This window comes from Mus caroli, chromosome 16 (genome assembly GCF_900094665.2).
Source record: "Mus caroli chromosome 16, CAROLI_EIJ_v1.1, whole genome shotgun sequence".
In the NCBI taxonomy this organism is placed as follows: domain Eukaryota; kingdom Metazoa; phylum Chordata; class Mammalia; order Rodentia; family Muridae; genus Mus; species Mus caroli.
Genome location: NC_034585.1, coordinates 22,116,990 through 22,141,809, shown reverse-complemented (window position 1 = coordinate 22,141,809; position 24,820 = coordinate 22,116,990). Strand labels below are relative to the sequence as shown.

At 40.6% G+C, this 24,820-nt stretch overlaps 1 protein-coding gene across 10 annotated transcripts in view; it reads right to left on the bottom strand.

Moving 5' to 3' along the window:
* The window catches only part of Lpp (LIM domain containing preferred translocation partner in lipoma), a 590,743-nt gene that overhangs the window by 59,540 nt on the left and 506,383 nt on the right, over nucleotides 1-24,820 (bottom strand). The window lies entirely within an intron of this gene.

Here is a 24,820-nt window from a genome sequence, read left to right as displayed (position 1 = left end):
TCAAGGATAGAAAAATATCAGCATTGTAAATATTTCATTCCTCCTTATACTTATCCCTAGATTCAATACAATTCCAATCAAAATCCCAGCAGGAGTTTTGTTAAAAATTGACAAACTAATTAAAGGCAAAGAAATCAGAACACTCAAAATAATTATGAACAAAGCTAAACATAGCATATGTCTTGATTTCAATATTTCTATACAGCTACAGTCAAAACAATGTAGGGATTCAAGGATGGGTGGATATACTGACTGATGAACAGGGCACTGTGTGCTGAGACAGACACTTATCCTTCATATGACCTACAGATCATTAACTAATTTAGACCAAATGGTGCTGGAGTAATTTGAGATTCATAAATGAGAAAAACAAACAAAAACTGAACCTTGTTGACTTTATACAGATTAACTTGAAATGAGAAAACATTCAAAGCCCTAAAGTTATAAAATGTCTACATGAAAACAAACTATGACTCCACTTCAAGTCTTAGAAAGACCTTATGACCCAAAATGACCCAAATAAGCATATACAGTAGTCGCCAACACAAATATGTGGAATTGTACGTCTAGGTGCTGATCTTCTAGGTAAGAAAGATAGGAAGTCAGACTAGCATGAACAAGGCACTGATGTATGGATAAGGATGGCTTCTCTTCAGAGCTCTTTATAGAGTATGCTCACTTTATAATAACTAAGCCAAGTATATGCTGATATAGAAATATATTTATATTATTCACTAAAACTCTCATTTTCAGACACTCACTGGGTATCATTTGATTATAATTTTTATAAGACTCAGTCTTTTATGAATAAAATGAGGAGGTCCAACTATAACATCCTACAATCAGAGTGGCAGCTTACTGAGCATTCAAGTAAAATTTTGTTGGTCAATGACCATTACCAGACTGGTAAGTAGTCTACATTTCTGTCACTGTATTCTGACAGTTAGTAAAAAAAAGTTCAACCTCATGTAAGCTACACAACCAAAAAGTCTTGGAGTCACTATTGGATTGATAGTTAAAACATATTGAAATTAAAATATATAGTTGTCTTCCTTCCCAATCCTCCTTCTTACCCTTCTGATGAAACCTGTTCCTTCTCTCTTAAATTCATGGTCTCTATTTCTTTAATTTTTGTTACATACCTACACAGATACATACATATATACATACATACATGTGCATATATAAAACATAATGCACACATATATTTAAATACAACTTGCTCACGTGTATAAAGCTTCACACATACATACACACACACACACACACACACACACGTGCACAGATAAAGGTTGACTACTTGGTATCAGATAACTAGATAACTAATTGGGGTCTCTTCCTTTGAGAAGACTATTTCTCCTGCTCTCAACCTCGACTGATAACCTAAAACACAACTCCTGTACTCAAGGTTCAGGAATCACAGCTTATGAGGGGAGTCAGTAGAAACAGTGTCAGAGTAGAAGAGTAAGAAGACTGCTGTGAGAAACGTCAGAGAAGCAGCATCTATGGAGCCTCATCAACAGCACCGGCTGGATGACCCTACCTACCTGGCAGTTACCAGGCAACCGGAGTTCATAGTACACTGTGAAAAGCCTACTACTCCATTTCATTTTGTAACAATCTACTACTGTCTCATTTGGGAAATTCATTTTATGATAAGTCTTTGGCCCACTCAATGATGTCTTATTTAATGATTGATCCGGTACTAAGAACTTTGTAGGTGGTTGCTGAAACAAGGTCTGTAAGATGTGGACCATGGAAAAGAGCATTTGGAAAGTCATCCCCAACCTTTGACCATTTGGCAACTCCTTGGCCATTTGCAGTTGTGACTTTTGTTATTTTATGGATAGTGAAAGAACTATCCCAGAACTATTTCTATAGGTAATTTAAAACATAATAATGCAAAAAAAAAAAAATCAAGCCCACAAGAGACTACAGATAAAATATCAACACTGTTCTATATAATATTATAATATGCTAAAATAGAAACATTAATTGCTGCAGTTACTACTGAAAGTGATCCTACCTTTACTACTGCAACAACAAAGGACTAAAGATATTCAGATAATTACTCAGCCTTTTAAAGATACTAAGTGTATTCACAAAAGCCAGAAATGCCATTATCTGCAAATCTCCATCCCAGTCAGGACATCAAGAGATGCACTCTTGCAATTGAAAAACAAGAAAAAATGGAGGCTTAGGTAAAATGACCTGCATACAATTACCCAGCATTGGCTGGAAGGGAGAATATACTATATACTGCTCCAGGAGTCAGGAGGCTATGGCTGTGGGCATCTATTTAGTATTAGCTGCCTCGATGCTCACAAAAATTCACTCAACTTACAGAATTAAAAGCTTGGCTCAAATATGCTACTTAGAACTGTAACATTTTTAAAACAAGCAAAGTATTAAATAAATATATCAATACGCAACAAATAAAGTGGTAGCCAATAAGCATATATGTAAGGATCATCATCATAATCATAAGCCCCAAGTATTGTTTATAGACACATGAATACTTCTCAGTTTCAATTATATATTGAGGCTGTTATCAAAATAAAATATACATTATTACTAAGGTATCAGCCACAGAATGCATTTTAAGTATATCAACTTATAAAACTATTGTTTATGTTACATTAGTGCTTGTTATAAAACGGGAGTGAAGTTAAATCTTTAAATGCTCCTCCAATATGCCAATACTAAGTTGAGGAGCCAGGAACTAGATCTCTTTATGACAAAATATAGGGTTCTTTCCTCAAAAGCAGGCTTTTCAGACTTCCCTTGTAGGCTCAGAAACTTTTGTTTAAACTTAATTTTAAAGGCCACTAGGAATTAGAAGCGGGGAATGGGCTATTCTGTTTGAACAGGGTTTGTTAGTGGCTGCAGTAGAAAAAGGGGTTTAAGGATATGGAGAAGAGCTTATCAGCCAAGGCTGTCTCCAAGGAAGTCCTAGCTCTGAAGAATGGTTTCAAAATAACCATTACCAAAAGGTAAAACTCATCTAACTTCGAAAGCAGTCTTTAGGGGAACATGAATAACCCAGCCAGAAAATGGAGAAAGAGCAGAGGCAAGTGTCTATTGAACCCTGGAAATGGAGCCATATCCATTCATTCAAGCACACACACACACACACACACACACACACAAACCACACCACATCACACAAAACTATATCCATTCATTCACACACACACACACATACAACTACATCCACTCATATACACACACACATACAAATAATAATAATAGTAATAATAATACAGATTAAACTTTGAGATTACACTTTCAGACAAATTTTTCAGCAGACAGTCTCAAAAGTGAAAGATGTTCCAGTTTACAGAGAGTGTGGTGAATCAGCCATTCTTTCACACTCTTTAGAATGAACTAAAGTCTCTTCATCAGTGCAATTACAATAGGCATTGAAAAGAAAGTACACACATATGTCTTTTTGAGCTCAGAAGCCTACTCCAGAAATCAAATATGAAGAAAGTTTTGAAATTCAATGTAAATAAATAAATAAATAAATAAATAAATAAATAAATTTACCTTTAGTGTAAAAAACTGAAACATAAATTCTTATCACAAGGAAAATGGCTGAGAATGTTGTAGTCCATGTAGCCCGCTGAATGCCTTGATAGGATAAAAAAAATAGATCTATTCTGCACCTCCTTCCAGACAAAGACACTAAGTATGCAATGTTGGAATAGAAGCAAAAACAAGCTGCATAATAATATGCATATGCTGCATGCATTTTGTGTGAACATGCATGGTTTTATAGCACATATAAAATTCAGGGAGTACATACTTAAGCTATTAACAGTGGCTTCTTCTAGGGAGAGTTTTGGAAGAATTTTGTTGTTTATTTTCTATGCTGTTGCATAATTTGATTCTGGACTACAAGATGAAATACTTATATAGTAAGGAAATTAAAAAAAAAAAGGCACCAGTGTGTCACATGCTGTCGTACATGAAAGCTGCCTGAAGCAGGGAAGTGAGGCTCAAATTACAAACAAAACTGAAGACAGAGCTCTGGTTTGCACTTGCATACCGTTCTTCTGGGAAAGCCAAGAATGGAGGACAGCCAGCAGCACTTTACGCACAGTTATGCATTACAACGACTAAAATCACGAAATACTTCGAATAGTGGAAAAAAGAATCATTTCAACCATAAAAAAGGATTTAGTGGCATTAATAAAGAACTTCCTTAAAACAGCAAGTCACTGTTAAAATAATTAATAGACCCGCGACACGGCGACGGAAAGCAGTCAATGGTAAGGCTGGGAAGTGAGCAGGGACCTGCGTGTCATGCTTCATCAACCGCAAAAAAAAAAAAACCTCCAGAAAAATGCATCTGCATACCAGTCCATAAAAAGAGCTTGAAAGTTTAAGTGGTTTTGGTATCCACTGTGAATATAAAGGTTAAATGGGTATTAAAAAAAGCAATAATTCTTTCTGATTACATTTTTATTCAAGAATAGAGTGAAATGTTGGTAATGAAGGGCAGACTTTGTTAGCATTTACTGGAGATGCTGAGAGTTAAAAATCTGAGTGGTTGAATGGGAACTTTTACTTATTTATTTTTAAAGCAGAAGGTGATATTATAAAATTGGAATCATTTTATTTTTACTGAATGGAAACCTGTTCAAAAGCAACTGACTAAATCTGGATTTTTTTTTTAATCGAGAAGACCTGGCTTACACAGGAGAAAAGAAAACAACTGCACACATGTAGCTGAACTGGCAATGAAATAGGTCTCTATCACAAGTAGGCAATCAGACGTTTAAGGGGAGAGGGTGGAACCTGATCAACTATGGCTGTATTACAGGGCATTGAACATCAAAATCACCAGTGAGGCAGTTCATGAAATCAAAACATAAAATCCAGATGGGAACTTGCCAGAGTTTGCGACCTAGCTTCTCTCTGATGTTATGGGCTGTTTCTGCTCAACACCTTCCCAGCCTCTACTCTAGGCTAGGAGAGCTTTTCCAAGTTGACTTGTGGGACATGTGAGCTCACTAACACATTTCTCTACACTAGCAACTATATATTATCCATTTCTCTCATCTCCCTAAGCCATATCTCCAAGAAACCTATCCTGCACTTTATGATGTACATAAAAGAAGTGGATTGTGTCCAGGGCTGAGCAGTCGAGATGCTCACAGGCATAGCTAGCTATAAAGCTGATGGAGAAGGAAGAGCAAGGCAGAGAGGAAACAGCTCTGAGATCTCCCAGTGTCTGGGAGAGCAAACAGACATCCCTAGGCTCCAGGAGAGTGCCAGACTTTTATGATCTGCATCATCTCTTGAACTGGAGAAACACCAGGAAGCATTATCAAGAATACAGATCGCAGAGACTAGGGTCAATTTTAAGTTCCTCCCTAAAAGCTACCATGTTAGGGGCTGCAGAGATGGCTCAGCAGTGAAGAGTACTAGCTGCTCCTGCAGAAGACGTGGGCTTGGTTTCTAATGCCTCTGTGGTGGCTCACAACGGTCTGTAACTCCAGTACCAGGGTATCCAAACATCTATTCTGGCCTTTGTGGTCAAATGTGATATAAACACACCCATACACACCTCCATCCCCCTCTACATATATAATTGCAGGCAAATACTCATAAAATAAAATTAAGGAAAAACAGCCATGTTAAATGGAAAAAAAAAAGATCAATATACCTAAGACTTTGTTTTCCAGTTTGTTAAATTCGAGGGTGCAATGTGACACACAAGCCCTGCCTGTATTCATGGCACACTGCAATTATCATTATTACTTTTGTATTTTGTGAATATGAAAGACTAACAATGGAAAACAGAGGCCTGGGGGATGCAGAATGCTATTTCTAAATACTTATCATGAGTCTGGACCATATCTTCATTAAGTCATTACTAATGAGATATTCCCACGTTCTTGGTAAAGAATTTAGGATGCTTAGGGAAGGTGACATATTTGTCCAAGTTCATAGGGAAGGTGACAACTTTGTCCAAGTTCACAGGGGAGGTAACAGGTCTGTCCAAGTCTAAAATCAAATGTCTCCATCAGAGTTCAACTTGAGCTCAGTGCTTTCTGACCTCGGAGTATTATTTTTCCCACAGTAGAGACGCTGGGAAACAAATATAAGACAAGCTCTAGGTTCTTCCCTTAATAAAAGCTCTTACACAAGGAATATGAGACACAGACATAAGTATATACAATAGGAAATTCTGTGGTAGGTTACAAGGCTGCAGTCAATAATAACTTCATGGGAGGACAAAGCTGCCCTACAATGTCTGGCAACCACAGAGAGACTCTAGACTGAAGGGCTGGAAGTTAGACAAGAGGAGGGCTATGACTAGGTAATAAAGATAGCAAAATTCCAGATGGCTGGCTTCTTCCTTATGCTCATGACACAAAACCCTGGGAAATTAAAAGACAGGCCTGGACAGCTGATTCTCTTCTACCAGTAGGATTTTCAGGCCATGTTTATACAACAGTTGTGAGCTAGTCAGGCCTCCTGTTTAAACTGACCAATCCTAAATTAGGGAAGACCCTTCAAAGGCTTAAAGCATAGTCAGCCCTGTGAGAGGCTTAGAGTCCCATCAGGAGCAGGGCAGGCACATGAATTGGGAGCTATCTTGGTGTGTGACATCATCAAATTGGCAGTGACTGCATGAATTTGCTGCCATATTAATTAATGCAATCATATCGCATAAACTAATATTCAATCATGAACCCAAATCTCCTGCCAATGTCTTCATATTTGGTGTGTATGTACGCAGAGGCATAAAGGGCTGGTGGAAATGAAAGCGTCCAGCAAGGGCTCTATTTGAATGTGATCAGGTTGCTGCATTTCCTATGTCAGAATAAGGAGGTAACACCAGACCTCCATGGTTTGGGAGTTTGGCACATTGTTTTACATAATATATTTGCTGGTTTCTAAACGGACCTCAGTTGTCCCAGCCATGAGGTAGTTCCTACTGGGAGAAACTTGTTCACGCTCTTCCTCTTTAGATGCCATCTTGGGAAAGGATTCACACTGTACTTCAAAGTGCCTATAAACATTCTGGACTCATCACTATTGAGTTGAGTGTTGAAGAGAATGGGAGTCGGGAGAGATGGCTCAGCAATTTATAGCCATGGCTGCTCTTCCAGAGGACCTGGGTTCAATACCCAGCATCTACAAGGTACTAACTCCAGTCCTAGGATATGTTATGCCCTTATCTGTCCTTCACAGTACCAGGCACAAATAGGGTACACAGACTTATAGTATACATGTAGAATTCCCATACATGTAGAATAAATAAATTCATTAATTTAAAATAAAGAAAATTTAATATATTTTGATTTGGACATTAAAAAAAAAAAAGCAGCCTGTGTTCTGGTTTCTAGTTCCCTGCCTGATTTGGAATGCTAATAATTCTTGTCTTTACTCCCTCACATCTCTTCCCAGGCAACAGTCAAATAAAACCACCAATGTATTTTTGGGGTCTTTTAGATAGGCTCTTTAAGGAGAACCCCAACTCCCATAGCCAGTGTCCCCTTTCAGCTGGAAGGAGCCATATCAGTTGCCATCCCAATTCCACAATAGCATTAAGGGATACATCTTCATAGGAGAAAAGGAGAAGATGAGAAGACATGGAGATGAGGAAGAAACTGGCCAGCTTAGGAGACTGCAAAGACCTCAAGGAAAACCAACTAGTCTCTGTCCAAGTTGGCTAAGACAGACATTGTAAAAGTAACTTTTATTCTCCGGTAGTAATTGTTGTCTCCAAAGCTTACTGCCTCCTTCAGCTAATCTAGGCCTAGTTTTGGAAGCTTCTAGCCTCTGTACAATCTAATCTGGGGCTAGAATGTTTCCTGAGACTTACTGCTGAGCAAATTCATCCTTTCTTGGTCTTTCTGAACCCTAGCTGACTGGTTCAACTCTCCTGTCCTGCTCTCCATGAACTCTAGAATATCCTGTACTGTGCCCTTTTCTTCCTGTGCTGTCTGTCTCCCCATTAAGCAGCTTCCCTTTCCCCTCTCTCTCTTCTGAGAGTTGGGCATATCCTATTCTGTCAAATCTTTCTCTGATTCATCACGTTTCCTGCCACTCAATTCAAACATGAGTGCTTCCTTCTACAAGCTAATGTTACCTCCAGTGTTTGGTACTAAAGGTGTGTGCTAAGGGTATGTTTGTATTCCAGCCAGATGGATTAAAGGTGTGCACTAAGGTCTGAACCACACCCTAACTAGAAGCAGGTTCAAGTATCCTGTACCAACAAATGTCCTTGGGCCCCATGATACACTCATCCTTGCCAGAGGCTTAGAGATGCCAAAAGTGTTTAGGGGTCCTAACACTTGATATGTTTCTTAAATGACTTTAAGGTCACCTCTCCTAAAAAAGCAATGTTAGAGTAGCAACAAAGACCCCTTTATGAAAAAAAAAACTTATGGTCACATGAATAGCATCTCTAGCCTGGGTGTAGACCTCACATCACAGTTGGAATGTGCCAATCATTTGGCCAAGGGATCCCCTCTTGAAAGGCAGCTCATCCCCCACCACTCTAAAGAGTCAGATGCAAAAGTAACTCTTTAATGAGATGCTGCAGCTTTCCTTACCATAATTCCTGTTCTTAGTGTAGAACCTTACCAGGCCACAGCCATACAGCTTTGTAATGGGAGTCTACCTGCTTTTCTGAATCATTCAGACAAGGGTAATCTCTCCCTTTCTTTTGTTTAGGAGAGGAAGGAGGAGGAGGAGGAGGAGACCTGTGTCACAGAGCAGGACAGAAAATGATCACTTTGAATCAAAGACAAGATGATGCTGGAATTGGTCATATAACACTTAGGCATAAAAATGTGAACAAGATATTTCAGTACCAGGCATGGAATCGGAAAGGCAAGGGCAAACGTGACTTCTTGGGGACTATAAAGGAGGCCAGGATCAGTAGAGTATTGTACAGAATGCATGGGGTCAGATAATTGGGGTCAACACAAACCTAATTCACAGAATTTCTACATGTAAAGGTCTAAACAATTCTATGATTTTAATTTATGAGCAACAATTCGTGTGTAGGAACAGTCACACATGAGGCATCATGGAAAGACAGACTGGACTGACTTACATACCTTACAGCCACTTGAATTGTCCCTCACTCCTATGGCATGTGGCAGTCTGGGGAAGAACATTCCGGGAGCTTGACTCTGGCTTTCTAGCAAACTATGACAAAGACAGGCTTCATGCTCTGCCGGCTTCTGTCCTGCTGTGCTTTGCCAAGTCACTGAAGCCCACAACCCTTGGTCGGCTCAGAGCCCAGAGCTGTATCTGTGTTTCCAGGACAGCTAGCTAAACACAATGCCTCTCAGAGCTACTCTATTCCTTGAGGAGAAAACACAATCAACAAATTTGTTGTCAGGGCAGATTTGTGAGGCTGGCAGTTTGAGATCTAATTTTAAAGCTTGTCCAAATTTTGGAGAGGAAACCTGCCATTTCAACAGGAAGAAAAGGAATGAAGATTAAGGAGATCTAGTTCAGTCAGGATAGATATTTTTTTTAAAAGATTATAAAAGGGGGAGCACCATAGCTCATCCTGTACAGAAAAGTGGAGTATCCTGGCATCAGAAGGATTTACGCTGGACCTCTTTCTAGAAACAAGGGCCAGAAAGTCATCTGTAATAAGCATTGCCTAACAGACGAAAAGACAGGGATGGCTCCAAGTTCAAGGTGTCTCTCCTAAATCATGTGATAGAAAATGCAGATGTGTTCACATCTGGAGCAGGAAACATGGCTTACTCTTTAGGTTGTATTTTAGCTGAGCCATGCTTTAATTTAAGCTCATCTTTCTTTCAGTTTAGAAAGTAAGGCACTTCAGAGAGATGTGGAACACAGGGTGTGGCTAAAACCCACAACACTCGGGGAGCAGATTCTCTGTTCACTTACTCATGGTGCTGTCTCCGCCTCTTCCCTGCTGCCAAAGACCTTTCAGGAAAAGCTGGTAATGGATGAGTGTGTAAGAAATAATGAAATAGCTAAGCAGTCTTTTCCTTTTGGGAGAAAGGCCAAAGTCCTTAGCAAGACCTCCGTTCATCTTAAAACCCACCTTACTTCAAGCTGCTCTCTCAGTCTCTGACCACAGTGGCCTCTTTCAGGTCCTCAAGTCAGCAAGTTCCACTGCCTGAGACGTCTAAACTTCTGCTCACTCCTCAGCTCAGTAAGGCATCACTTCCTTAGGAATGTGTGCCATGACCCTTCTGTCTGTTCTTTACTGGAAATGAAAATCCTAAGTCAGACTGAAGGTCTGCTTCACTGACTAACATGCACAGCTTACAAACAGCAGCCTCCTAGATGAGTTTTGTTAATAGGTAAATATATATTTTCCTTCCCAAAAAATAAGGTGTCCCCCATTTTTCAAAACAGAGAAATTAGAGGTTAAATTACCTAACTGGGGTGAACCAAGAACATATGTTTTAGTCACTGGTTAAAATTAGATTATTATAAGGAACACATATAGGAATAAAATATAAGTTTATTTTACTTAGGGAAAGCTAAATCAACCACAGTTTGCTCTGAGGTACCATGGCTTCCTGTTTCAGATTAAACCACACCAACACGAATGGCTCTGGAATGATGACAGAGAGCAAAGACAGGCTAGACATGCATCGAAGCATCCCTGCTAGATGTGCATCTAAGCATCTCTGCTTTGTGGCTCAGCTTAGTCACACTTCCAACCGTGTCTTGTAATTATCGCCTGAGTCCCAGCCCATGGAGTATGGTAGAAGGAACATGGGGTCACTCTTCCAGGACGGCAATCAGCTGCAGCTCCTGATGAGACCCTGGCCACTGTCTTTCCTCCTGTGTCCAAGGCCAAGGCTGTAGCCCGTGGGCCTCAGAGCTCTAAAGCAATGGTAGAGCTGGCAGGAAAGTGGGATCAGGTCTCTGAGTCCACAAGTGGAAACCAACAAGAAGCCATTATTGAAAGAAATACACTATTGTATTAAAGCACTAAGTTTTAAAATATGCAATAATAATATAATATAACATCAAAAACATATGTAGATGTAATATGTTGTCATTAATTTAACTATTATTAGTGTGCTTATATGCACGCGCACACACACACATACTACCACCACTATGTGTGTATGGTGGTCAGAGGATAATTTTGGGCATCTGCTCTCGCCTTCACCATGGGCTCCAGGCATGAGGGCAATAGCCTTGTGAAGCAAGCACTTTAAACTACTGAGCCCTGGGCCTGGCCTTGCTGTTTATTGAGTTCCCTTCAATGTAAAGGTCATGGCCAGATCAGCCCCAGCCTCGGGCTCTGATTTCTGGCGCAGCAGTCCTTCCTTCCCTGCATAGACTAATGGCTGTCACTTTTCTCCTTTGTGCTGGGGCTTTTTTTTTTTTTTTTCCTGAAAAAAAAAAAATCCTTTGTTAGCACATGAAAATGCATTCGGAAAAGGTTGCTTTCTTTTCTTTGCTCCATCCTTGTCCTACTGAGCCCAACAAAATATAAATTGAGAGCAAGACAGTGGCAGAAGACAGTACCTGAGTCATTCAAACTCTGCTGACCATTCATTTAGATTAGACCCTCAATCAACCTAGGCCTCCCCACCCCAAAGGTTTTATACGATATTTTATTGTTATGTGATTCAAAACAATGCTAAACTGTCAATGTCAGGCCTCAAACTTGAAAGTCTGGTTCAATTGATCAAGGATATAGACCTCAGTACCAGAATTAAAAAATGAAAATTCCCATGTTAATTCAAATACAGCTAGAGGTCAGAAACACTGAACACACATCGAGAACTGCCAACTACTAATGTAAAGCACCGTGTGTAAGTACTGTAGTAGACGATACAAGGCAATATTGCTTAGGAGGCCTATCCAAAACGCTTCTTAAAACCAGGCTCTGGGGCTGGTGAGATGGCTCAGTGGGTAAGAGCACCCGACTGCTCTTCCGAAGGTCCAGAGTTCAAATCCCAGCAACCACATGGTGGCTCACAACCATCCGTAACAAGATCTGGTGCCCTCTTCTAGAGTGTCTGTACTTACATATAATAAATAAATAAATAAATCTTTAAAAAAAAAACCCAGGCTCATTCTATTTCCTGAATGATGCTATCCTTTCTTGTGACTTCGGCCCTTGTAGTCTCAGCCAGAGGTTCATGAAAAATCTCTGAGAAAGGCCGCCTGGATGTCAGCTAAGAAAAGGACTCCTGGCTGGGCATGGTGGTGCATACCTGTAGTGTTAATGCACACCAGGCAGAGACAAAAGGATTGAGTGTTATGGACAAGCCTGGGCTACATAATGAAACCCTGTCTCAAAACAAAACAAAACAAAACAAAACAAAACAAAACAAAACAAAACAAAATAAAACAATACCTATAGAAACCAGCACCAAATATAACCATAAAAAGGAAGGAAGGAAGGAAGGAAGGAAGGAAGGAAGGAAGGAAGGAAGGAAGGAAGGACAGAAATAACAGTCTCCTGTCCTGCAAGGGAAATTATACACTTTGTAAATCTACCATACAAGACAAGAATAAAAATAAAGTCCCTGGTAGGTAAAGGCAATGTGAGTTCATGAAGGTTCCAGCTGTGCCCAGGATCTGCCATATTGATCTGCACAGGAGGATGCAGCTTCCCAAAGGTTCTCTTGGTGACTGGACAGAGAGGCAGAAAAGCTGCCTCTGCACAGGAGTGGGGTGGCTTCCAAGAGAGCCCGAGTATGAATATCCTATTCCTAATGAATGCCACACACATGCCACAAAGGAAAACATGGGCCTCAGCGGGGCACACTGCTGGTTACCTGTGCTTCTGCATAGCAGTGAAGTGAGTAGCTACATCACCTGGGGTTTGGCCTCAGTTTTTCTCACTAGGATAGAGGAAGGCCTGATTATCTTTACATTTGCTGTTCTGTTCCCTCAAAAGCAACATCAATTTCCTTCTGTCAGCCAGCCCCTTAAGGGAAGCTAACGGCTACAACAGCTGGGCTGTTTGAGATGTGGACCTGTGCCCACCAGAGGCACTAGAGGCACTCATCACTTACAGTCCCTGGACTTTCCCCACATCATGATTCACTTCTATTCTTTAGTTTTGTTTTCTTTATGAGCAGCTAGCCTCATACCAAAAAGGGAGGGGAGTTTAAACTATCCTCTATTAATTAAATTTGTTCCTTAAGAATTTCATATATGTGTGTGTGTATGCATGTACATTTGTATATATGTGTGTATATATGTATAGATACATATATACATATATATTCCTAATTACTCTTAGCCTAACTTCCCTTCTCTCCCTCCTACCCCAATCAACCCCAGTCCTCACAAACCAGTCAGTGCTAGTTAGACATTGTTTTATTCTAGTCTACACAATGTGGGGGAGATAGAGAGAATGTAAAAGCAAACTGAAAATAATTTTGGCAACATTCATAGGAAATGACTAAGAGGCTTAGAAATGCAATTTCATGTAGCTGGGTTGTGGAAACACTTAACAAGCACACAACAACTTACCTCATAGCAATACGAGAGAGAGAGAGAGAGAGAGAGAGAGAGAGAGAGAGAGAGGGGGGGGGGGGGGGGGGAGGGAGGATCAATCCTAGTTCTTTGCCTCATATTCATTCAGAACTTTTCACTTCTTGCCCCTTGGTAAAGAAGCACTCAGAAACTGAAGTTAGGTGTGAGTGCTTGCCTGCCATGCTGAAGGTCCCAGGCTTGATCCCAACTACTGCCCAAAGAATATAAAACAAATTTGAGTCCTTCTGCCCCAGGGGAAGTTTATTACTGATTGGGTACCTAGAAAATAAATAGGCAATTGAAATAGAGACTTCTAGATATTTTGATGGGGGCAAAGAAGAGGCTATCACATAGGGTTCTGGGAGACTAAGATCTCCAGAGTTTTCTAATTTTTAGGAGTTCTTGGCTAGAGGTGAGGATACAGTAGGAAAGGTTGCATGGTCTATGAAGGGAAAAGATTTGTTCAGTCCCAGAGGGAAGATGAAGTGTCCATTTTTTAAAAGATTGGTGTGTGTGTGTACACAACACCAAATAGATTCAGCAGCATGTGTGTGTGTGTGTGTGTGTGTGTGTGTGTGTGTAATAATAATTCAAGTAGAAAACATCATAAATTTGAGAGAGAATGGGAAGAGAACATAGGGGATTAAAAAAGACAGAAAAAGGTATGGAAATGTAAATACAGTATTTATACATACATGTATGAGCTTCTCAAAAAAAATTAAAAAAGATTAAAAGGCTTCAATGTATTTAGCATCAAAGAGGTGGCAGAAAATGTTATGGCCTGTGGGGTAAGAAGACAGGAAATGATTTTTAAGTTCACTTTTGTTTATACCATATTAACTTATTTCTGTAGTCAAAGGAAACATTTGTATTTTAAATATGTAAATATCCTTTACAATAATTAAAAGTTGGCTAGTCTGATTACTACTGATTCATAGGATCTGAAGGCTATCTGCCCTTTATCTTGCTGGGAAAAGACTTAACTTTAGTGCAGCGTCAAAGCCAGTATAATATGTTGAGACAAGTTGTTAGTCTCGCCCAGATATGACCAGCTCTGCTTGTGTTCACTTACTTGCGTGTGAACATATACTTGTGTGGACATATACATACTTATGTCCACATGCATGTGTACATTTAGTTCTATGTAATTTGATCACCAACATAGCTTGAAAACTATGCCACCACAGTCAAGATTCAGACCAGCTCCATCACTACAGTGGTCCCTTTGTTGCCTTTTGTGGTTAGTCCCAAAATCTTAACTAGAGAACTGTCTATTCCTCACCTCTGACAACCACTAATGTTGTCTCCATTTCTACAATGTTACTTGAAGAGTGCTATACACAGAATTGCAGAGTGTGTGATCTTGCTGGATTCTGGCCTTTCACTAAGCATAATTCTCCTTAGTCCCTTTTCATTGCTCAACAGTACTCCAGCATAAGAAGGTGAAATATTGACCTGTTAAAGAACATCTGAAATGGTTCAGTGCTGGGGCTGCAATGAACATGGCAGCTATGAATACAGTGTTGAATGAACAGAAGCCTTTAGACTGTTTGTTTGTTTGTCTGGAGCAGATGCTTAGGCATACAACTTCTGAGTCAGAGCCCAGTGGCAGGTATACTTTCAAAAGAAACTCCTGACTGATGCCAAAGCGAGCAGCCATTTGGCATTTACTTGCAAAGCACGAATGATCCAGGTTTCCCACATCCTCCCAAGCACTGATTTTTAACTGTATTCACTACTACAGTATTGGAAACTTAAACTGCAATAAGGCGCTATCATATGTTTATCAGAATGGCTAGAATAAATACATACCATTAGGGAATTTCTTTGAAACTGTCAATGATGATAACATTTATAAGTTTGGGAAGAAATAAGACTAAAGAGACAAATGAAGTACATACGAATCCCCAAAAACAGAACCACAGAGAGGTCATGAAGCAGTGTATAAACAAAGAGAGAATGCAGAGGAGAGGGATTATAAAGCCAACTAGGAGACTTCGAGTGCCAGGGGAGATGGGAGGAGACCTTGGATGAAATGACTGTCCATCATGATCATGTGAAATGGGAGTCTCATATGTCAGTGTCATCAACATGGGCGTGGCGGGGATGGGAGGAAGGCAGGAAGGAAGATAATGGGGCAGATTTTTAACAGCCTACTTTTAAACGGTACCTGTGAAGGAGTGCAGAAAACAGTAGGCAAGAGGAAGGAAAACACTGAGGCAAAATATAGGTGATAACAGACACATCCGATATCATTGAGGAGAATGAGAGATGTGGCAGAGAAGGAAGGAAATGCAGGATAAGGAATGTAACTGATGGGGTAGAAGGCATACACACAGTAAGAATCAGTGGAATTGCATCCTTGTCCTTTCATCTCTGACTCCCAGAAGGCAGAAAACAGTGGGCTTAAAACATACGACAATCAAATGGGCAATAAGGGATAAGATTTTGATAGCAGTGGTTGTGGTGGTTAGATTGAGAATGGCCCCAGTGGCTCATAGATTTGAATCCTTGGTCACTAGGGAGAAGCACTATTTCAAGGGATTAGGTGTGGCCTTGTTGGATAAAGTGTGTCACTGAGAACTGGCTTTGAGGTTTCTCTTCTTGCTGCCTGCAGATCCAGATATACAAAGCTCAGCTACTTTCCCAGCAACAAATCTGCCTATGTGCCACCACAGTCCCTGTCATGATAATGAACTAAACCTCTGAAACTACAAGCCAGCCCCAATTAAGTGCTTTCTATGTTAAGAGTTGCCATGGTCATGGTGTCTCTTTACAGCACCAGCTAAGATAGTAGCTAAGGGAGTTTCTTCTGGAAGTTTCCATCGTCACTGTGAAGAATGAGGCAAAAACATCCCTTAAGAAAGGAGTAGGGATGAGGCAGATAGAAACTGGGTAAGAAAGTGAGATTTATGAACCACTTGGGAGCAGAAAGAAGGAATGCAGAGTGGACTGAGGCCCAGCTCTAGGTTGATCAGAATGTACGATGACATCACCATGCCTGGCTGCATGGTTTTCTCTCACAATAGTCAGCTGCTTTGGCAAGCAAAATACAAGTAGTGCATTCATCCAGGTTGAAGTACTGCCAGGAGAGTGGAACAGGAGGGAAAAGCAAAGGATGTCAACACGAGACAAATGCTCACAGTATACTTATAATCAATCTACTTGCTATAAAATATGTGATGTGATAGGTGTTTCCAGGGTTAAAGTCAATAATGACAGTCAGAATTTACAGGGGCCCAATCAGGAGGGGGACACTGTGCTGGCCGCTTAACACAGATGAACTCATGTAGTATTTGTGACAACCCAACAAAATTAGAACCACTTTTTTTTTTTAATCAGCCTCCCTTAATAGGAAGAAATACTTGCAGAAATCTGAAGGACCTTAGTCTCTATCATTTCATCTTACACAACAGGAAGCAGCGGGGTCTGTATTCAGAATGATTCCACTTGAATGAAGAGACGAGTTATCAGATTTTCTTTCAACTTTAAAGGGTCATGTATGTGCCAAGGTGGTCTTAAGCTCACTATATAGCTGAAGATAACCTGGAACTTCTTAATCCTCTGCCTCCACCTCCCAAATCCTAGGGTTCTAGGCTTACATACCACTACAGTGCTGAGCAAACACTCTACCAACTGAGCTTTTTCAGCAGCAGAGAGGGGTCAGGATCACGTGGGATGCTACTGCTGCTAGGCTCTGAACCTTCAATAATTCTTCAACTGGATTCCTCAGTAGCTCATCTAACCACCCGCAGTGACTCTCTGAATCAGGATCAGCCCTCCACCTCTGCTCCCATCAAGACCCCTTTGAACTCAGCAGCCTCTTTAACCTTTTAGTAGTCATTCTGTAACCTTCCAATATACATATAATTACTGTAGGAAGTGTAACATGTGATCCAGGAGTTAATATTAGTAATTATGATTGGAATAAAAGAACTGTGTTTGCCAACTGCTAGCTATCATGGGAAACTGAGACTGCTTTGTAAATTGCAGCCTAGGAAACTGATGTTGTTTGCAAAGTCAATAAAATTCTAACAGTGTGGAAAGGAACAACCATGTTCCTCTGTATTGCTGTACAGTGTGTTCCGTACATAAGTTCAAGGCAGATGTGGCTATTAGGCTATAATAACCTAATGCTGGGCTACACAGTAAGACACTGTCTCAAAAATCCAAAACCCAGACAACCAAAGGACTAGCATATTTCCAATGATCACAATTACAACTTAGTTTTTAAATTAAAATAATAAGTTTATTGGCAAAAGCAACCAAACAACCACCCTTGCTTTTGAAAAATGCTTAAATATCCCTCCTACCCTGGTATGTTGTTCACTGGGTAAGAGGCAAACAGTAGAAGGCCACCCACCCATACAAAGGGAACAAAGGGCAGAAGTACTGAGTTTGAGGGAGCCTTCCTTTTGGAGCTCACTCTGGGAGCCTCTGCTGTCACAATCTCTGGGCTTGAGCCCGGCATTAATTCACACTGATGCTGAACACTTTATCCTTTCCCAGTTTTATGCTGTCAGTTTTACTAAATGAAATAAGTCTTTGTCCATAAAGTCTACTCTATAATCCGGTTTTACTTATCAACGGATGCGTGTGCAGCTTGGCACCTCTCTAATACCCATGTCTCTTGAACAGCTATCATCAGGTACTTGCTCAGAAGGGGCGGTGGCAATTACTTTAAGCTGCATCAATCTATACAAGTGCAATAACATTCTTTGGTTTTTAAAGGGCATCCATTTTTTAAAATTGTCATTTGAAAGTCTTTGGAAAACATGCATAATAATCTTAATGATCCCATTGAGTCGTTTAAATTCAAATTGTGGAGCATTTGAAATACCATGGTAGCAGCACTTTCCATAAATTACTTTCAAATTCAATACATTCCTACACACACACACACACACACACACACACTTACACACAAGTACCATACAGAAAAAAATTTAAATTACAGTTTCTTTTTATCTTGTCCCACTTAAACTTGCTTGGTTGATAAATTAGTGCTGTAGTGTCTGTTTATACATTTGCCTGTATCTTTTAAAAAAATATGTTTTTACGATGAGTTAGGTTTTAGATTCCCCTCAAGGCAGATAACTGTTTCCCAGTTGGCTTGGCTTCCGCATGTCTGTGTGGGCACAGGGATGTGTGTTTTGGTGGTTGGTAATGCAAACCTGTTTTACACATTTGCACATGTGCACAGATGCTGAGGCTCAGCCTAACAGGGAGCTTCTGCTAGAAAGAATGTCTTGGATCTCCAACTTAACCCCGAAGTAGACCCACCACACCTTATAATCGCTTCAGATGCAAAGAACTTACCACTAATGTTTTTGGAAAACATTTGCTCAAAATGCCTGGTAGAAAGAGTTCAGAACATGGATAAGTATAGAAAAGAACTATGAAACATCCTTATAGTTCCAAATGACCAAAATAAAGTGAACTAGAATGTAGTTTCCTGGTAGAATTCCAACCTTGTAAAATTGACAAAATCAATCTCAACTTCTCTTAAGGACAGATTTCCTTAAAGTAGGCGACAAAGATGTTCTTAGCCACTACATGCTATTGAGATCCCACCCTTCAGGTGGAGGCCACTGGGAAGTATAACTATCGTAAAGTTATTTATTTTCCTTACAAATAATCTTAAAGCCTTAACACCAAATCCTAAATTATCTTGTGCTATGCTCAAGGGTCAAGAGAAAACCTCCACAGTGATTTGGAAGTTAGAGGGATGATCACTGCATCTCCAACTGCTCTGAAAGGAAGGTCAGCAGAGGTTAAGCTCACGCACATGGCCCCAGGTAATGTGGAGACAAAGAACATGGCAACACAGGTACGCTTGGCAGACTCTGTCATGCTTAGATCAACTGCAAAAACTCATCCCCACATTCTTCCATATCCCTACCCACTGCCCAGCTCTGAAGACAGTTTATGCACATATGGTATTGAATTTTAATTTCTACTATCCAATCGATGGTCTATTAACCATATTTAACAAAGACTGTGGTTTCTTTTAAAAATCTAGAGTACAGAAGGTGCTTTGTAAGGCGTACTTCACAGATTGGGACATTAGGATTTACATTTGGTGGACTTTATGGGTTGAGCCATTTAGGCAGGCAACTAAGCTACAAAGATGAGAAAAGTGGACTCCCAGTCAGACAATGAACATCAAAGCCCCATCCTCAGTGATGAGTTATTGGGTATTTTCACAGGGCCTTGGTTCTTACACATCTATCCTAGAAAACACCTGCTTTATGGGATTGCTATACATATCAAAGGAAAAACAACTTTGAACATACTTTGGGTACATGAATTCAAGTATAAGATATTATTATACTGAGCAATTGGTTATGTGTTCAAGGGTATATAATTAACATAGACAGGGAACAAGCTGCCAGGGATGGGCCTTAGGAAATAATGCCCCAAATTATGGTGCTTTGATATGCTGTAGACTTTGAGTAGAAGAAAGAGACTGGACACTTAAAGACCACAGTGTCCACCTCCTTCTTTCTCTGCAGGTCCACCTTCTTCTGGTTAGTTTATTTGACTAAGTCCAAAAGGAAGACAACTGTCATGGGTTGCTTCCCTGGGAATCTCATTAACCAGGGAATATAAACATTATCAAAGGAATAGAGACTGGAATTCAACAGAGCCCCACAGCTGACCATAGGCTAGGCTCTATTCTTCTAAAAGTTCATTATTCTTTAGTAAGCAGCCTATAGCTTGTTCATCCTCTAAGAGAAGGGTAAAGGAGTTTCCTTGGGTAGTCACTTTCCTGTCCTGTCCCATGTACTTAATAAACTTCAACTTTCTCCTGGTTATCTGTCAACTCTGAGGATATTTCATGGATGCAAGTGTTACTCCTTCAGAGGGTGGGAAGAAACTTTTTCTCCTCTATACTTATCCATCAGCAATTGGGAACCAAGTTATTATTTCCTGGAAATATTGAATAATAAGCTGGTTTTGTAGGCCCAGGTCAAATGGTCAAATGCAACCCATCCTGGTGTTCTTTGATGCTGGTCAGCTTTCCCGTGGCCCCAGGGCAGGACTTGTACTTTTCTCTGATCTCTTTGCAGGGCCTGGATCTCTGGAGCTTAAGTCAGATAGCTTTGTCTTACTTTGTTGTTTGTCTGACCCTTCTCAGTATCTCAAGTGCTCTGCTAGAGCACAGCCAAGTCTGCTGTGCTCTACATTCCAATGCAGGAGCTGGCTTGGGTGCATTCTACGCCCCTCACAGCTGATGCCCCGTTCACTCTTTAGTTATAAAAACTTGCAATGACTTAAAATACATAAGGTTAAATGCTCCTTCCCCTCAAAGTAGTGGAGACTGTCTTCCCAACCTGCCCTAGAGTATCCTCTATAAAAATTGCAACATCCTTGACAAAACTCCAGCAGCACAATTCACAAAAATAACCTTCTTCATTCTATTACACTTTGAGCTTAATTAGTAATGCTTAATCTGCTACCTCTTAATTACATTGGCAAATTGGTGAGGTTTATTGATCCGTGCATGAGGAGTTAATTCCATAAGACACTTTGACAAGAAGGACTTTATGGGTGAACACGGTGTTATGCCAGCTCCTTTGCTGAAATGGCACTGTCCAGCCAGATTCAGGGCCATTTCCTGCCAACTGTGCCAATTTCTGAACAATTTCATAGAACCCTGCACTAATTCCCTAACAATATTTTTCTTGTTTTCTTCACAATATGATAAGAACTAGCAAGGAATAATATATACTGATGAGAAAATGTAGCAGCCCTACAATACCTTCACCCCAGTGCCATCCCCGTGGTGAGCTGAAGAAAGCCAGGTTAAGAGGATGCTGGCTGAGTTAAGAGGACGCTGGCTGAGAGCTCGTTAAGTGATTAGTCGGTTCCTATGACTAGGAGGGTAGAGTTGTGGTTTCTACCCCACAACAGGACTGATAATACATCGATCAACCTATGGTCAAAAGGTGCAGCTAATTGCTATTTGTTTCTGATTCTGTGGGTTAGTAATGCTCCTTGTGCCTATGACCAACACACCTCATTGGGCAACCGAGGAAACGGAGGTTTGGTCTGACTCTGATTTTAGTCTGTTATAGCAAGGAACATCTGGTGCAAGTCGGTTCTAACTGGTGGCAGGCATGTATGATAGTGAGTGCTCAGATGGCAGCACCCCAGGAAGAGGAGAGAACCAGGGCGGACCAATCTGTGGACTTAATGCTTAAAGGCCCATTGAAGGCAAGTGACTGCTGTTGAGTCAGAGCCTACCTTCTCTAAAGGCTCCATAGCCGCTGGTTACACTGTTTCGTTATGGTTAGCTTTGCTGCCGCTCTGATGCTTGTATTTGTTTTATAATAGCTGTTAAGATCAAATGAAAGGATGGACCATCTAGAGACTGCCATATCCGGGGATCCATCCCATAATCAGCCTCCAAATGCTGACACCATTGCATACACTAGCAAGATTTTGCTGAAAGGACCCAGATATAGCTGTCTCTTGTGAGACTACGCCAGGGCCTAGCAAACACAGAAGTGGATGCTCACAGTCAGCTATTGGATGGATCACAGGGCCCCCAATGGAGGAGCTAGAGAAAGTAACCAAGGAGCTAAAGGGATCTGCAACCCTATAGGTGGAACAACAATATGAAATAACCAGTACCCCGGAGCTCTTTACTCTAGCTGCATATGTAGCAGAAGATGACCTAGTCAGCCATCAGTGGAAAGAGAGGCCCATTGGTCATGCAAACTTTATCTGCCTCAGTACAGGGAGGGGAATGCCAGGGCCAAGAAGTGGGAGTGGGTGGTTGGGGGAGCAGGTGGGGGACTTTTGGGATAGCATTGGAAATGTAAATGAAATAAATACCTAATTAAAAAAAAAAAGAACAAATGAGCTACCCCTAGGATGAGAGGTACAGCTTCCGGTACTATTCTGGATACTAGAAATTAGGTTTGGGGTTTCACAGAGAAGAGACACATAAGGAAAAACAAGCTGGTTCCCATGTCACTCTTGTCTATGTGTGAGGGAAAGAGAGCATCTACCAATGTGGGAAGTAGACAGAAAAGTATTAAAAGAGGTAAATGATATACCCAGAAGCAAAGGCAGCCACTCTGGGGGCACAGAAAGATTGCACACCCTCAACTACAGGCCAATCAGGAAGGTTCTCGAAGCCGAGGTAGGTAACAGAAATAGAATTCAAAGCTGACATGGGAGCCTTGCTGACAAAGAGAAGAAAAGGTCATATCTGATGGCAGGGGATGATTATTTAAAGACAAGGGTGGGGCTAAGATATAGATTCTGGGATATCTGGTCTAATTGCTTTCCAAAATGGTTTCATTTCATGTCTTGATTCTGTTCTTATTAATAAAAAGAGGGTAAAAACAGAGGGAATAACAGCAGCCATCTGACCCATCCTGCAGGCAGCTTTGACCATGAAAATACTTACTCAAAAAAAAAAAAAAAAACTTTATATGCCCCAGTACAGGGGAACCCCAGGGCCAAAAAGGGGGAGTGGGTGGGTAGGGGATTGGGGGGTGGGTATGGGGGACTTTTGGGATAGCATTGAAAATGTAAACGAGGAAAATACCTAATAAATAAATTAAAAAAAAAAAGAAAATACTTACTTCCCTCCAAGATACCGGAATTTCCTTCCTTCTTCCCTTTGAGCCTAAATATACTCACTATCCTCTATTTGCTGGAGAACTACTTGCATATGTTATGCTTTACAACAGAAAACTTTTTAGGTCATTTGGCTAAATTGGAAGAATATAAATATTTACTTTCAAGAGGAATATATCTTAGAAGATTTCATTTCAACTGATCCATACCATCAACTGTATTCTTCTGAATTACTTCAGCCATCTCTGAGAGCATTAAGGGACTCAGAACATGTAATGACTGTTAAGGAAGGTGTTTACTATTTATATAAAAATACTTGGTCCAATGCAAAATATCACAAAATATATGCATTTAATACATCCAGATTGCTTTAGAGTAGTTGGTTCATTCATGCAATGGAGATGTTTCAGGCAGATTTTCCCATGTTAGGCATTGTTACTCCCCATATATTACATCTCTGTAAGATAAGGAAAAGGGAACCTGCTCTGCAGGAACGATGACATCATCTGGGGCTGACACTCCTTCCTTTGCAGGGAAGTGTGCTAAAGGGGTCCTGGAAGTTAACTAGCTATGAACTTTCTTATTGGTTTTGTGAACTGGGTTATGGGAGGGAATTGGCCTGTCACATTCAGCACATAAGAGAACTTCTGATCAAACTCCGGGCAACTGTGCTGTGTGGGGAAAATCTGTGCACTTGACCTTGAACACCATAGCTCATGTGATGGTTTTGGGGCTGGAAACTAGACCGCCTGCTTCACTCTCACACCTTCTCTCTCAATTGTTCGTATTTACATCCAGCAATGACTGCACATAGGCTCCTGTTGCCAAGTTTTCCTGTTCCCTTCCATTTCAGAGAGTCTCAAGTTCAAGTGCACCGGAGGGCAAACAAACAGGATATAAGCCAAACCCTGTGAGGAGACATTGGCATGAAGCTTGTCCCCTTCCAAACTCCATCTCTCTCAAAGCAATGATAGGATCACCTGCTGTGATAAACATTGGGGAAAAAAACCCCATAAAGCCCAACAGAGATGAGCCACATGTGACCTCTCTGCCTTTATATATTCTACTAGGATTTACATCATTAAGGAATATGCCAAGAAGCCACACATTTTATATCACTTATAGTAAAGTTCAGCCCTATGAAGTTGTTGGTAAAAAAGGACATTATATGTTTAAGAGAAACCACATATAGTTGAAAAACTTCCCATAGTTATTTTTTAATTTTACCTAATTTTTAAAATCTATTTTCAGCTATTCTGACCCCCTCTCATAATTCCTCCCAGACCCTTCCTAGCTAACTACCCAGCTAACTTCATGTTAGCATTTTTTTTCTCTCAAAAAATAAAAGCAAAACCTCAGGAAAAACAACAAAATGCTAAAAGTCTTGTCCAAAAAAGTTTCTGAAGGCTGCTTAATTCAGATGTTTGAGGGAGAGAGATGGGAAGAGACACAGGGAGCCAGCAGCCTAGACCAGGGCAGAGAGAAGCTTCCAAGGTCAATGTTCACAAGAGGCGACTGGAAACAAGTCTCATGGAAGAGAGGAAAGAAGAAACCTGGAGTCATTTCTCATGTGAGGTCAAAGACTAGGGCATGGATCTCAGATCTTTGTATACATACAAACTACAGACCTTCCTTGACCCTCCGCTTACAGAAGGTGCTATGCTCTTGTCCTCCTGTACGGGGAATTGAGAGGGTATAGAACATATTTGTTTAATGAGCACAGCCAGTGATTGAAAGCAGATGACCTTTG